The sequence below is a fragment of the Pseudophryne corroboree genome, chromosome 9 (assembly GCF_028390025.1).
Source record: "Pseudophryne corroboree isolate aPseCor3 chromosome 9, aPseCor3.hap2, whole genome shotgun sequence".
NCBI classification, from domain to species: domain Eukaryota; kingdom Metazoa; phylum Chordata; class Amphibia; order Anura; family Myobatrachidae; genus Pseudophryne; species Pseudophryne corroboree.
In genome coordinates this window covers 301536970-301551323 of record NC_086452.1, presented here as the reverse complement: position 1 = coordinate 301551323, position 14354 = coordinate 301536970, and the positions used below count along the sequence as shown (strand labels likewise).

At 44.1% G+C, this 14354-nt stretch overlaps 2 long non-coding RNA genes across 7 annotated transcripts in view; both read left to right on the top strand.

Moving 5' to 3' along the window:
* LOC134958060 (uncharacterized) overlaps positions 1-4788 on the top strand; it is a 34432-nt gene extending 29644 nt beyond the window's left edge. Inside the window, exons 4-9 of one of the 6 annotated variants that reach the window (XR_010186865.1) lie at positions 186-943; positions 1485-1547; positions 1997-2023; positions 2741-2791; positions 3406-3477; positions 4717-4788. This is a non-coding gene — a long non-coding RNA (uncharacterized LOC134958060). Of the gene's footprint in view, positions 1-185; positions 1548-1996; positions 2024-2740; positions 2792-3405; positions 3492-4716 lie in introns of all 6 variants that reach the window. The other 5 variants (XR_010186864.1, XR_010186861.1, XR_010186862.1 and 2 more) reach the window with 5 other exon arrangements.
* Positions 4789-5720: 932 nt separating this feature from the next.
* LOC134958061 (uncharacterized) lies at positions 5721-13438 on the top strand. The gene is made up of 3 exons (XR_010186867.1): positions 5721-5751; positions 13088-13173; positions 13357-13438. It is a non-coding gene; the product is annotated as an uncharacterized LOC134958061 (long non-coding RNA).
* The last annotated feature ends 916 nt before the right edge of the window (positions 13439-14354 follow it).

Sequence of the window (14354 nt, the reverse complement as noted above, 5' to 3'; positions counted from 1 at the left end):
GCATGTGAAATGATGAATAAAGGATATATTCCACGTGGGTATTGGTACTTTATGTTTGAAAATATCTATTTAATAATAAACTTATAAAATTAATCAAACATCATAGACATATATATGTATATGTGAATGGGATAGAGTGCACCCAAACATACTGATCCCTGCCACAATTCCTCCTTCTAATGCAGGACTACACAGCACCACTGAAAGGGACTTATACAGCTACACTGGATATATGGCAGCAGAGGACACCACCACTGTGACTGGTCGCTGGACTGAGGCTGCACAAGACACTTCCCCTGGTCTAATGCAGGACAACACAGCACCACTGAAAGGGAATTATACAGCTACACTGGATATATGGCAGCAGAGGACACCACCACTGTGACTGGTCACTGGACTGATGCTGCACAAGACACTTCCCCTGGTCTGATGCAGGACAACACAGCACCACTGAAAGGGACTTTTACAGTTACACTGGATATATGGCAGCAGAGGACACCACCACTGTGACTGGTCACTGGACTGATGCTGCACAAGAGAGACACTACCCCTGGTCTGATGCAAGACAACACAGCAAAAATGCAAGGGACTTATACAGCAGCCAGCAGCACTGGGGACATATAGCAGCAGAGGACACCAACACTGTGACTGGCTGGACTGATGCAGCATAAGACACTGACTACAATGGACTGGACTGAGCAGCACAACACAGCACAAGACTCACCACCCCACTTTCCAGCCCACATAGACACTGAGGACACGTACTCTCAATACACTCTCCGAGACTAGAGTGAAAATGGCTGCGACGCGCTGATCCTTATGTGGTATCCAAATCCTGCAAAAATCCGACAGAGGGATGATGACGTTTTGCCTCGTTCGGGTTTCCGATTCAGGCGGGAAAACCCGAGCCTGGCTCGGAACCGGACTCGAATGGTGAAGTTTGGTACGGTTCGGTTCTCTGAGAACCGAACACAATCATCTCTAGTTATGTGTACTGTACAGAGAGGATGCAATTAGATGGGGAAGCATTGAAGGTTATGTGGGTGGGTCTGGAATTTTATAGGCTTGTCTGAAGGGTTGAGTTTTCCAATTGTGTACCAATGGCTTGGGTTCGCGTGACCAGTGGTCAGGATTCCAGCAGTCAAGTGACTGACAGCGGCATCCTGATTTCAGAAATCCCATCAGGGCAAGGTACAGTATCCAAACCCTCCTCCACTACCCCCTAACCCTCCATTCATACTCTGATTACGGCCTCTGCATGCCGGGGTCCTGACAGCTGGTATTTTAAATGCAGGTACAGTACGTCCCCTACCAATGGACGGTCATTCTACACTCCTATAAGAATGTCTCTCTGCCTCCTGTACTCTACTTCCTGTAGCACTGTACTACTGTAAAGTTCTGTACGATACTGTAGTACTGTAAATAATTATGTAAAAATTGCCTTGTCTTTCTTTGTTTATAATTTTTTTTTATATTCCACATAGAAATTGTCATGGAGGCAGAGGAGGTGGAGGCAGAGGAGGAGGAGGAGACCTCACCCCAGCCCAGTAAGTAATCTACAGTACTGTACTGTATGTATTCTACCAATGGGTTGGGTTTGCGATACCAGCAGTCATGATTCCAGTGGTTAGGTGACTGAAAGCGGCATCCGCATTGCAGAACTCCCAACAGGGTCAGGTAATTTAAGCAACCTAACCCCCCCTCCACTACCCCCTAACCATCCAATCATTCTTTGATTCCGTCCTCTGCATTCTGAATGCCGGGATCCTGACATTATTTCAAATACAGGTACAGTACTTCCCCTACATACAGGTACAGTACGGCCCCTGATCCTATTAAGAATGTCTCTCTGCCTCCTGTACTCTACTTCCTGTAGCACTGTACTACTGTAAAGTATTGGACAATACTGGAGTACAGTAGTACTGTAAATAACAATGTAAAATTTGACTTTTCGTTTTTGGTTTATAATATATATATTTTTTTCTATTCAACACAGATATTGGTTACGAGGAGCCCCAGTGTAGTAAGTACAGTAGGAAGTTATCTAGCCCATTCCTACTGTACTTTATCTTTTATCTTAAAAGTGTTGACCGAGTCCGCCTTTATTGCTCTCTCAGGCAGGGAATTCCAAACATGTACCATGTTGTCCTTACTGTGAAGAACCCTTTTCATTTCTGTATGTGAAATCTCCTCTCCGCCAACCTGAGCGGATGTCCAGGTGTCCTCTGTATCGATCTTATCAAAAACAGATCCTCCGCAAGCTCTGTGTATTATCCCCTTACTGTATATATTTGTAAAGGTTAATCATGTACCCTCTTAATCTCCTCTTTTCCAATGTAAACATGCCTAGCCTAGCAAGCCTTTCCTCGTATTCCAGCATCTCCATCCCCTTGATCAGTTTGGTCGCCTGCCTCTGAACCTTTTCTAGTTCCACGATATCCATTTTGTACTATAGTGCCCAAAATTGTGCATCCTAACCACCCTCCACTAGCCTAACCCTCCAATCATACTCTGATTCTGGCCTTGGCAATCTGAATGTCGGGATCCTGAGAGCCGGTATTTTAAATACAGGTACAGTTTAGTACTGTACGTCCCCTACCACTGGACAGTCATTCTGCTCCTACTGTATTATGAATGTCTCTCTGCCTCCTGTAGCACTGTACTACTGTAAACTACTATGCAATTTTGTAGTAACTGTACTCTACTGTATTTTGTTTATAATCTTTTATTTTCCACTCAGTAATTATCATTGACAGCAGTGAGGAGGAGGAGAAACCTTCTCCCCAACTTGGTAAGTAATCTGCATTACTGTACTGTACTGTACATTGTGTTATACCAATGGGTTGGGTTTGCATGACCAGCAGTCAGGATTCCAGCGGTCAGGTGACCAACAGCGACATCCTGATTGCAGCAATCCCAACAGGGTGAGGTACAGTATTCTAACCCTCCTCCACTACCCCCTGATTCTGGCCTCGGCATTCTTGACATGGAGGTAGAGGCGGAGAAGGAGCACCAGTGCAATAAGTACAGTAAACTACAGTACTGTTCTGTACTGTAACATAGTAAGATACAGTACTGTAGTTTCTGAGTTTTAAAAAAGACAATTTGTCCATCGGGTTCAAGCTATTTGTGGTCTCCTACTGTATGCTGTATTTTTTTTTTTTTTTGGACTCATTTTATCTGCTCTGGATGATGGCCGTTGTGTTTATTCCTCTTTTATATCCTTATCCATTATGAATTTATCTAGCCCATTCTTAAAAGTATTGACCGATTTCCCCTTTACTACTCTCTCAGACAAGGAATTCCAAACACATACAGTATTGTCCTTACTGTGAAGAAACCTTTTCATCTCTGTGTGCGAAATCATGTCGAAAAGAGTATTTCATGGAATTTTTGTTTTCACAGACCCTACACTGTCACAGGCCATGGAGGAGGAGGAATAGCAGCCTCCGGCCGCCACCACACCACTCCCAGCAAGTAATTCCAGTGCGGTACAGTTTGGAAACAGAAATACAGTACTGTAGACAGTCTAAACAATGTACTATACTGAATGTATATTTTAGCCTTTTGGGGGGTACAGTAGTTGGCGTGTGTGTGGGGGGGGTTAATTTTTACTCGATTTTTTACTGCCGATGGGCAGGTGGGCCAATCCGGTCCCTCAGAGAGCTGGGAAGGCCAAGCACAGCACAGCCTCCAGCTCTCTGCTTCAGCCGCCCACACTGGTCTCCATGGAAATGGGGGCATGCCGTGAGTCCATGCCCCCTGATTTGAGGTGCGCTACCACCCCCAACAACCACTGCGATGGTAAGTGGGGTGTGCCATGAGTCCACGCCCCCATGACTCGTGGCACGCCCCGTATATTGTGGCAGCGCTTCCCCGTGACATGCGCGCATGCCTCCCATGATGAGTGCACGCTCCTTAAGCACAAGCGCGCTCACGAATGCCTGGGCCGATATATAGCCCCAGTCTGTCACTGGTTGTAACAGTGCTGTATGTACAGTAGTGGGTAATAACAGCCAGTCATGGAGGTGGGAACGCCCTGCTCGCAAGCTTACAGTCTATAGGGAAAAAGCCATTGATACTGTACTGAAGACGTGAGGATACTGTCCAGCATGTGTGGACTTTGCAGTGGGGATGCAATTGAAAGTTTCATGTACTGTACTGTATTGTATTGTGATGGCCTACATCACAAAACATACCCAGAATGACTAAAAAATCTCAATACGTATAGTTTGGAGAAGAGAAGGGAAAGGGGGGACATGATAAAAACTTTCAAATATATAGTACAGGTACAGTATCGAAGGTTTTAATGAAGTCCAGGAGGGAAACATTCTCCAAATGAAGAGAAGCAATAGGACACAATGACATGCACTGAGACTGGAGGGGGGGAGGTTCAGGGAACATTTGAGGAAAAATTACTTCACAGAAAGGGTAGTGGACAAGAGGAATAGCCTACCATCAGAGGTGGTACAGGCTAAGACAGTCGAGCTCTTTAAACATGCATGGGATAAACATAAGGAAATCCTTATAAAGAAATAAGGATCAAATAAGGTTTGAGATAAAAATATGGTAAAAAAAGGGGCAGACTAGATGGGCCAAGTTTTTCTTACAGTATCTGCCGTCAAATTGTATGTTTCTATGTACAGTATTGTGTTGAAAAGAGTACAGTATTTCCTGGAATTAACCTTTTTTTGTCATTATTTTTTTTATTCACAGGCCCTACACTGGAACAGGCCGCAGAGGAGGAGGAGGAGGAGGAGGAGGATGATGATGAGGCAATAGTTAGTGGTAAGAATTATTACTGACATTGATCTGATGCAATCGGAGTAGCCGTCCGATGTGACACTTTTCATCAGATTTTTCTGGCAAATGCGTAGAAATCGGATGAAAATTGCACAAATCGGATCAGTGGATGGGGGTCTTTAGATGGGTGTTTTTTTGATGTTGCCCATACAGTAGCAACCGATCACATTCCACATTAATTAACATTTATCTAGCTACACTTACAAATGATAATGCTGTAGGTAATATTTGATTTGTTGCTATGGGCAACATCACCGATTCTAAAAAAACCTCCCATCTTACTAAATTTACCTCTCTCTCTCTCTCTCTCTCTCTCTCTCTCTCTCTCTCCCTCTCCCTGACACTGTCTCTCCATTCATCACTCTCTCTAGCTACTGTCAGTGATGAATTTCACATTAGGCACGAGAGGCACGTACTGTACCTAGGAGCGGCATCTGTTTGGGGACCGCAGTTGAATGCTTATGCTGATACTGTCATCCCAAAAATTACCAGTACAGTAACAACTAAATATTTTCACTGTACTGTACAATATGCCATCTTGAACATGGGTAGCACATGCACATATAGTACAGTACTGTCCCTGTAAGCTGCCCTACAGCACTGTACTTTGTAAATATGTACAGTATACAAAATTAAAAATTTAAAAAGTCGCTACCTTAGTCATAATCAGCAGCATACAGGCCACTCACAAATTTTCTGAAGGTCTGGGGCACTTTGGAATCAGGTTGCCTGTCACAAGCATCCCCTTTTTCGCCCACCTGTCACCGGGCCTGGACACTAGTGTACTGTTACTATACTTTTTACTGTATACAGTATATTTTCTTTTACCCACAGATGGTGAGGTGTGGTCTGAGTACACTTTTGGTAAATTGTTTTAAGTCAAACTGATATGACTAACTGTATTTTATCTTTTTCCAGTCCATCGCCAACCAGAGGAGGAGACACCTGGTAAGAAGAAAAATACATAATGCACTGTACTGTACTCTAACTTACTGTACTCTAAGATGTCCAACACTGAGCTGATCATCTTCACACCCTCTGACATAACCTTACAGTACATAGTTACATACTGTATTCTCTCCTCTTCACTCCACAAATGCATGCTGCATATCCTGACTACTGATTTCTTACTTAAACTGCCACCTCCAATATTTTGCAGAAGCTGCTCCCTACAGTACTGTACTGTACTATACTGTACTGTATCTCTGGAATTCTCCATGTCTAAAGTACTGTACAGTACTGTATATTAAACTTGGTTGTAAAACAGGCTCTCAAAGGGGGGTCATCCCGAGTTAATCGCAGCTGTGCTAAATTTAGCACAGCTACGATCATTCACACTGACATGTGGGAGAACGCCCAGCACAGGGCTAGCCCTCCCAGCATGTAAGTACGGCTCCCCCCTTGCAGAAGTGCAAAGGCATCGCACAGCGGCGATGCCTTTGCACTTCAAGAGTAGCTCCCGGCCAGCGCAGCTTTAGCGTGCTGACCGTGAGCTACTCATCGCTACCTGGCTTGCAGCGGTTGCGTGTGACATCATGCAGCCGCTGCGGCCTGTCCCCCGTTCGGTCTGGCCACGCCTGCGTTGGCCTGACTAAACCCACGAAATGGCGGCCAAACACCACCGTTCCGCCACCTCCCGCCCAACGATCGCCTCTGCCTGTCAATCAGGCAGAGGTGATCGCATTCCTGCTACGGCCTTTGGCCATCTGGCATGCGCCGGCACACTACAGCACCGGCGCATGCACTGTAGGGACCCATTTGCTCTGCTGCGTTAAAACGCAGCGAGCGAACAGGTCAGAATGACCCCCAAGGCCTACTTCTTCATCACACCCAGCCATCTTTCATCCTACCCCTCTCTTTCATACTGACAGTCTATCCCTTTCTGTCTTTCTACTCATTCCCTTTAGAATGTATGGGTTGCAGTTAAATGCCGGCTGTCGGGGTAACAGTGACAATGCTGATAGGCGTAATCCCTGCGCTAAAGCTCTGTTCCCACTTGTGGGTGTCCACGACACCCATAGAGTGAGAATAGATCCTGTGTGGAGCGATGCGAGTCACCAAGTCTGCTGCGTGGGGAGAGCACAAGGCCGCAAGGAGACTTGGAGCACTCGTCCCTCTGCTTGAGTTCTGGCAGGAGGGATGCAGCTGTTGGGATATACTGTAGACAGTCAGTATCCCATCTGGCGGGATTGCGTATGTAATCCAAATGTACAGTGGGGGTGATTCAGACCTGATGGCTGCTGTGCCTATTGCAATGGTCACGCACACCACCAAACAAGAACAATCGCATGGGTGTTCGCAAGGTAATTGACAATTGTGGGTGAAAACTGACCATTTACTGGAAGTGTCTGGAAAAACGTATTTGGACACGAGTTTTTAGGGAGGGTGTTTGACGTCAGCTCGGTCCCCACTCAGCCTGGTCTCATCGCACAGTAGGAGTAAGTCCTGGGCTGCACACAGACTGCACATACTGGATTTTCATAGCTCGGCATACACATGCATTTGCACACTTGCATGGGCTAATATCTGAATGCAGTAGTACAATCAGGTCTGAATTACCCCCAATGTGCTGTACAGTATTATAAGATCTTTTGAGCAGGGCCCTCCTACCTGTTGTGCTTTTCCTTCTGTTACTTACAGTACAGTCGGAGCCTGCCCTAGGCATAGGCATATTCTGCAAATGCCTAGGGGCCTAGAATGCCTAGGGGCACAAGCAGCTTCTGTTGATTAACATGATATGCAGCATGTCTATATTCTGTGTGTGACTGCGGCTCTATCTGCGGCATTATGTGTATAAGGGGTACTACAGTACTTTGTTGCGTAATGAATAGAAAGGGCACTACTGTGTGGTCTAATGTGAATAAAGAGCAATATGTTGTGAATAAGGGGCACTACTGTGAGAAGTACAGTAACGTGGTACTAATGTGTGATGTAACGTGAATAAGAGACACTATTGCATAATACAGTATAATGTGAATAAAGTTGCAGTACTGTGTGGCGCAATTTCAACTGGGGGTATTATTGTGTGGCCATGCCTCTTCCCAGCAAGAAGACACCTAGTTTTGAGCTGCACACTGAATGTGCACACTGTTCCTATTTAAAATATAGTTGGTACTGTAGGAGCACCAAAATGAGGACTGCTATCGGTGAGGGATGATGGTGCTGGGAAAGGGGTACAGGGTCAGAGGCAGAACTAGTGTCTGTGCAAGGGGGCACCAGCCAAAATCTTGCCTAGTGCATCATACTGGTTAGGGCCAGCTCTGAGTACAGTCCACTATTATTTATAGTACTCCCTACAACACCACCTACTGTACTGTCTGTAACCCTCTGTTTTTGACACACTGAAGCGGTCATGAAATGTCATGACTGCTAATGCATAAATGACTACACTACAGTATTTACCATTATCTGTTCTTGAACTGCAGTGTTTTATTCCTTTGATAATTTATTGTGACATGATGGAGCTAAACTCTTGTACAGTACTTTCTATTTTGAATAACAGCAATACAGTATAATACTAGAGATGAGCGGGTTCGGTTCTCAGAGAACTGAACCGTAACGAACTTCACCATTCGAGTCTGGTTCCGAGCCAGGCTATGGTTTTCCCGCCTGACTTGGAAACCCGAACGAGGCAAAACGTCATCATCCCGCAGTCGGATTCTCGTGGGATTTGGATTCCATATAAGGAGCCACGCGTCCCCACCATTTTCACTACGGCATTGGAGAGTGTACAGAGAGGACATGTCTCCATTCTCTGTGTCCTCAGTGTCCGTGGCTTGTGCAGAATCTGTCCAGTCACAGTGCTTGTGTCCTCTGCTGCCATATGTCCAGTGCTATCCAGTGGTGCTATGTTGTGCTGCATCAGTTCAGTGGTGGTGTGTTGTGCTGCATCAATCACAGTGGTGGTGTCCTTTGCTGCCATATGTCCAGTGCAGTCCAGTGGTGCTGTGTTGTGCTGCATCAGTTCAGTGGTGGTGTGTTGTGCTGCATCAGTCACGGTGGTGTCCTTTGCTGCCATATGTCCAGTGCTGCTGTATAATAAGTCCCTTACAGTGTTGCTGTGTTGTCCTTCATCAGACCAGTGGTAGTGTCCTGGGCATCAGTCAATCCAGTGACCATTCACAGTGGTGGTGTCATCTGCTGCCATATGCCCAGTGCCGCTGTATAATTATCTGTGTTGTCCTGCATCAGACCAGTGCTATTGTCCTGTGCATTAGTCAGTCCAGTGACCATTCACAATGGTGGTGTCCTCTGCTGCCATATGTCCAGTGCTGCTGTATAATAAGTCCCTTACAGTGTTGCTGTGTTGTCCTGCGTCAGACCAGTGGTAGTGTCCTGGCCATCAGTCATTCCAGTGACCAGGCAGTCACAGTGGTATACGCTGCTGCTATATGTCCACTGATGCCGTATAATAATAATAACAATAATAATAACAACAACAAGTCCCTTACAGTGTTGCTGTGTTGTGCTGCATCAGACCAGTGGTAGTGTCCTGGCCATCAGTCATTCCAGTGAGCAGGCAGTCACAGTGGTATACGCTGCTGCTATGTCCACTGCTACAGTATCATAATAATAATAATAATACTAATAATAATAATACTAATAATAATAATAATAATAGTAATAACAACAACAACAAGTCCCTCACAGTGTTGCTGTGTTGTGCTGCATCAGACCAGTGGTAGTGTCCTGGCCATCAGCTATCAGTCATTCCTGTGCTGCATATTGTGTAATATAACTCCAGAAACATAATGGAGAACAAAAATTTGGAGGATAAAATAGGGAAAGATCAAGAACCACTTCCTCCTAGTGCTGAAGCTGCTGCCACTAGCCATGACATAGACAATGAAATGCCGTCAACATCGTCTGCCAAGGCCGATGCCCAATGTGACAGAAGAGGGCATGTAAAATCCAAAAAGACAAAGTTCAGTAAAAAGACCCAAAAAAAAGAAATTTAAATGGTCTGAGGAGAAACATAAACTTGCCAATATGCCATTTACGAAACGGAGTGGCAAGGAACGGCTGATGCCCTGGCCTATGTTCATGACTAGTGGTTCAGCTTCACATGACGATGGAAGCCCTCATAACTGAGGCCTTGACACTTATGTTTGTGTTAGACGTGAGTCCGGTATCTGCCATTAGTGCAGTGGGATTTAGACAATTGATGGAGGTATTGTGTCCCCGGTACCATATCCCATCTAGATTCCACTTCACTAGGCAGGCGATAGCGAGATCTTGCCATTTGATTCCAGTGATTTGGACGTATAATTACAGTGATTTTGCCAATTAATTCCAGTGATTTGGACATATAATTACTGTGATTTTGCCAATTAATTTCAGTGATTTGGACGTATAATTATTAATTACAGTGATTTTGCCAATTAATTCCAGTGATTTGGATGTATAATTACAGTGATTTTGCCAATTAATTCCAGCGATCTGGACATATAATTACAGTGATTTTGCCAATTAATTCCAGTGATTTGGACGTATAATTATTAATTCCAGTGATTTTGCCAATTAATTCCAGTGATTTGGATGTATAATTACAGTGATTTTGCCAATTAATTGCAGTGATTTGGACGTATAATTCCAGTTGGAATTGTTTGTGTCGCTTGGCTTAGTCATACAGCTACCTCATTGCACCTTTTTGACATATTTGCATGAGGTGCTGTTTGGGGCCTAGTTTTTGAAAAGTGGCATCCTGTCTAAAACTGCTGTATGAGTCATGGGGTACTGCTGTATTAGTCCTGGGGTACTGCCGTATAAGTCCACCAATTGCAGAATTTTTTAAAATGTGACTGGAGCGTGCTGGAGATGCTGTCAGTGGACCGAATAATTGCGGTCCACTCTCGACATTCAGCCATTGTGTGACACTATTAGATGGGCCAGGTGGTTGTGTCGCTTAGCTTAGTCATACAGCAACCTCGGTGCACCTTTTTTTCGTCTTTGCATCATGTGCTGTTAGGGGCCTTTTTTTATATCTGCCCTCCTGTCCGACACTGCAGAGCCACGCCTAGATGGGCCAATTGTTTGTGTCGCTTGGCTTAGTCATACAACTTCCTCATTGCAATTCTTTTTCTTCTTTACATGATGTGCGGTTTGGGGCCTTTTTTTTATATCTGCCCTCCTGTCTGCCACTGCAGTGCCACGCCTAGATGGGCCAATTGTTTGTGTTGCTTGGCTTAGTCATACAACTACCTCATTGCAATTCTTTTTTCTTCTTTGCATGATATGCTGTTTGGGGCCTTTTTTTATATCTGCCCTCCTGTCTGCCACTGCAGTGTCACGCCTAGATGGGCCAATTGTTTGTGTTGCTTGGCTTAGTCATACAACTACCTCATTGCAATTCTTTTTTCTTCTTTGCATGATATGCTGTTTGGGGCCTTTTTTTATAACTGCCCTCCTGTCTACTACTGCAGTGCCACGCCTAGATGGGCCAATTGTTTGTGTCACTTGGCTTAGTCATACAACTACCTCATTGCAATTCTTTTTCTTCTTTGCATGATATGCTGTTTAAGGCCTTTTTTTTTAAATATCTGCCCTCCTCTCTGCCACTGCAGTGCCACGCCTAGATGGGCCAGTTGTTTGTGTCGCTTGGCTTAGTCATACAACTACCTCATTGCAAATCTTTTTCTTCTTTGCATGATGTGCTGTTTGGGGCCTTTTTTTTATATCTGCCCTCCTGTCTGCCACTGCAGTGTTACGCCTAGATGGGCCAGTTGTTTGTGTTGCTTGGCTTAGTCATACAACTACCTCATTGCAATTCTTTTTTCTTCTTTGCATGATATGCTGTTTGGGGCCTTTTTTTATAGCTGCCCTCCTGTCTACCACAGCAGTGCCACGCCTAGATGGGCCAATTGTTTGTGTTGCTTGGCTTAGTCATACAACTAGCTCATTGCAATTCTTTTTTCTTCTTTGCATGATATGCTGTTTGGGGCCTTTTTTTTTATAACTGCCCTCCTGTCTACTACTGCAGTGCCACGCCTAGATGGGCCAATTGTTTGTGTCACTTGGCTTAGTCATACAACTACCTCATTGCAATTCTTTTTTCTTCTTTGCATGATATGCTGTTAGGGGCCTTTTTTTATAGCTGCCCTCCTGTCTACCACTGCAGTGCCATGCCTAGATGGGCCAGTTGTTTGTGTTGCTTGGCTTAGTCATACAACTACCTCATTGCAATTCTTTTTTCTTCTTTGCATGATATGCTGTTTGGGGCCTTTTTTTATAACTGCCCTCCTGTCTACTACTGCAGTGCCATGCCTAGATGGGCCAATTGTTTGTGTCGCTTGGCTTAGTCATACAACTACCTCATTGCAATTCTTTTTCTTCTTTGCATGATATGCTGTTTAAGGCCTTTTTTTTTTAATATCTGCCCTCCTGTCTGCCACTGCAGTGCCACGCCTAGATGGGCCAATTGTTTGTGTCACTTGGCTTAGTCATACAACTACCTCATTGCAATTCTTTTTCTTCTTTGCATGATATGCTGTTTAAGGCCTTTTTTTTTTAATATCTGCCCTCCTGTCTGCCACTGCAGTGCCACGCCTAGATGGGCCAGTTGTTTGTGTCGCTTGGCTTAGTCATACAACTACCTCATTGCAAATCTTTTTCTTCTTTGCATGATGTGCTGTTTGGGGCCTTTTTTTATATCTGCCCTCCTGTCTGCCACTGCAGTGCCACGCCTAGATGGGCCAGTTGTTTGTGTTGCTTGGCTTAGTCATACAACTACCTCATTGCAATTCTTTTTCTTCTTTGCATGATGTGCTGTTTGGGGCCTTTTTTTATAGCTGCCCTCCTGTCTACCACTGCAGTGCCACGCCTAGATGGGCCAATTGTTTGTGTTGCTTGGCTTAGTCATACAACTAGCTCATTGCAATTCTTTTTTCTTCTTTGCATGATATGCTGTTTGGGGCCTTTTTTTATAACTGCCCTCCTGTCTACTACTGCAGTGCCACGCCTAGATGGGCCAATTGTTTGTGTCACTTGGCTTAGTCATACAACTAACTCATTGCAATTCTTTTTCTTCTTTGCATGATGTGCTGTTTGAGGCCTTTTTTTAAATATCTGCCCTCCTGTCTGCCACTGCAGTGCCACGCCTAGATGGGCCAGTTGTTTGTGTCGCTTGGCTTAGTCATACAACCAAAACCAAAACACGAAAGTGGAATTAGAACCAAAACCAAAACACGAAACATGAAAAGTGCCAGCCGCACATCTCTATATAATACTGTACCAGTAGTAATTATATAGTATTGGAATGTGACTAATTTTTTTTTCTCCAATACAGAGCCAATGATTTATGCAGGCCCAGACAGGGCCAAGAAAAGTGGCCTGGCCCAGGCACTGGCACCCAGCAGCCCACTTATACTAGAGGTAGACTATAGCAATGCTTAAATTACCTTGACAGCGTACAGTAGTGTTCTGTTTATAGTAGTGACAATACAGTACATTGTGAATATCAAGATTTTCTAATATAGAGTGCAGTACTGTATTACCACTACTACACACTGTACAGTATATTTGTGTTGTAATACTGTCCTTTTTTACCCCCTACAGAACAGTTGCAGGTCGCCCTCCAGGCCCTGAGGGTTTTGCTTCACATGCTAGTGGAGCATTTATTTAATGCCATTTTTAGAATGATTTAATTTGTTTAATGTTTTATTTAATGTTTTTTTCTGTACATTTTGTACAATAAAATTATTTGTTCTACTCCATTGTATCTTGTTAGTTTTTACTGCATGGGACAGTACCTTACTGTATGACAATCTCAGGTCATTTATAAGCTAGGCATACTGTATGCCATACAATTATTTGTCAGATAATCTGCCAGATCTGGCTGTTAGGAATGAAATTCTGGTAATGCATGAGAGCACATGACAATCATCCATTACAAGAATTTTAAGACAACCATCCAATAGGTACACTTCTCTGTCTTATCACTGTTTCAAACTGTACATCTACCTACAGTACCCCATGCGTACAGTGCAGTAAGTGTGCTTTACACAGAGTGCAGAAAGGTGCATCAAGGGACATGGCAGCAGTACAATGCAAGGGACTAGGACACTATTTTACAGTAGATTAAACATACAGTACAGTACTGTAGATTGAACATACTGTACTGGACATTGTAGCAATACAATCTCCCAACCACTCTTAATTGAATTTTCCCCATACAGTAGTACTAATTCATAGAGTACAGTATACACTATACGGCAGTTGGGAATACAAAAATTGGACACCACATCAGGTTTATTTGAAGAAATACGTTTTATTTACGGCTGAGGAAATCCGTAGGAAAATGTAACATCACGCATACAGGTACTGTAATAAAAAAAGCCAACATCACAGATACTGTACGGTACTTTAATAAAAAGGTAACATCACAAGTACAGTAACAAGATCAACTTTAAAATGTTTTCATTTTTGGGGGTGGGGGGGTGGGTGGGTTTGGGGGGGTGGGGTAAGGCTTTTTTTGTATTTATTTTAGTTTTTGTCTTTTGTTTTTGTAACACTGGCGCATACGGACACCAGAACGGGGAACGGAATCAGACAAC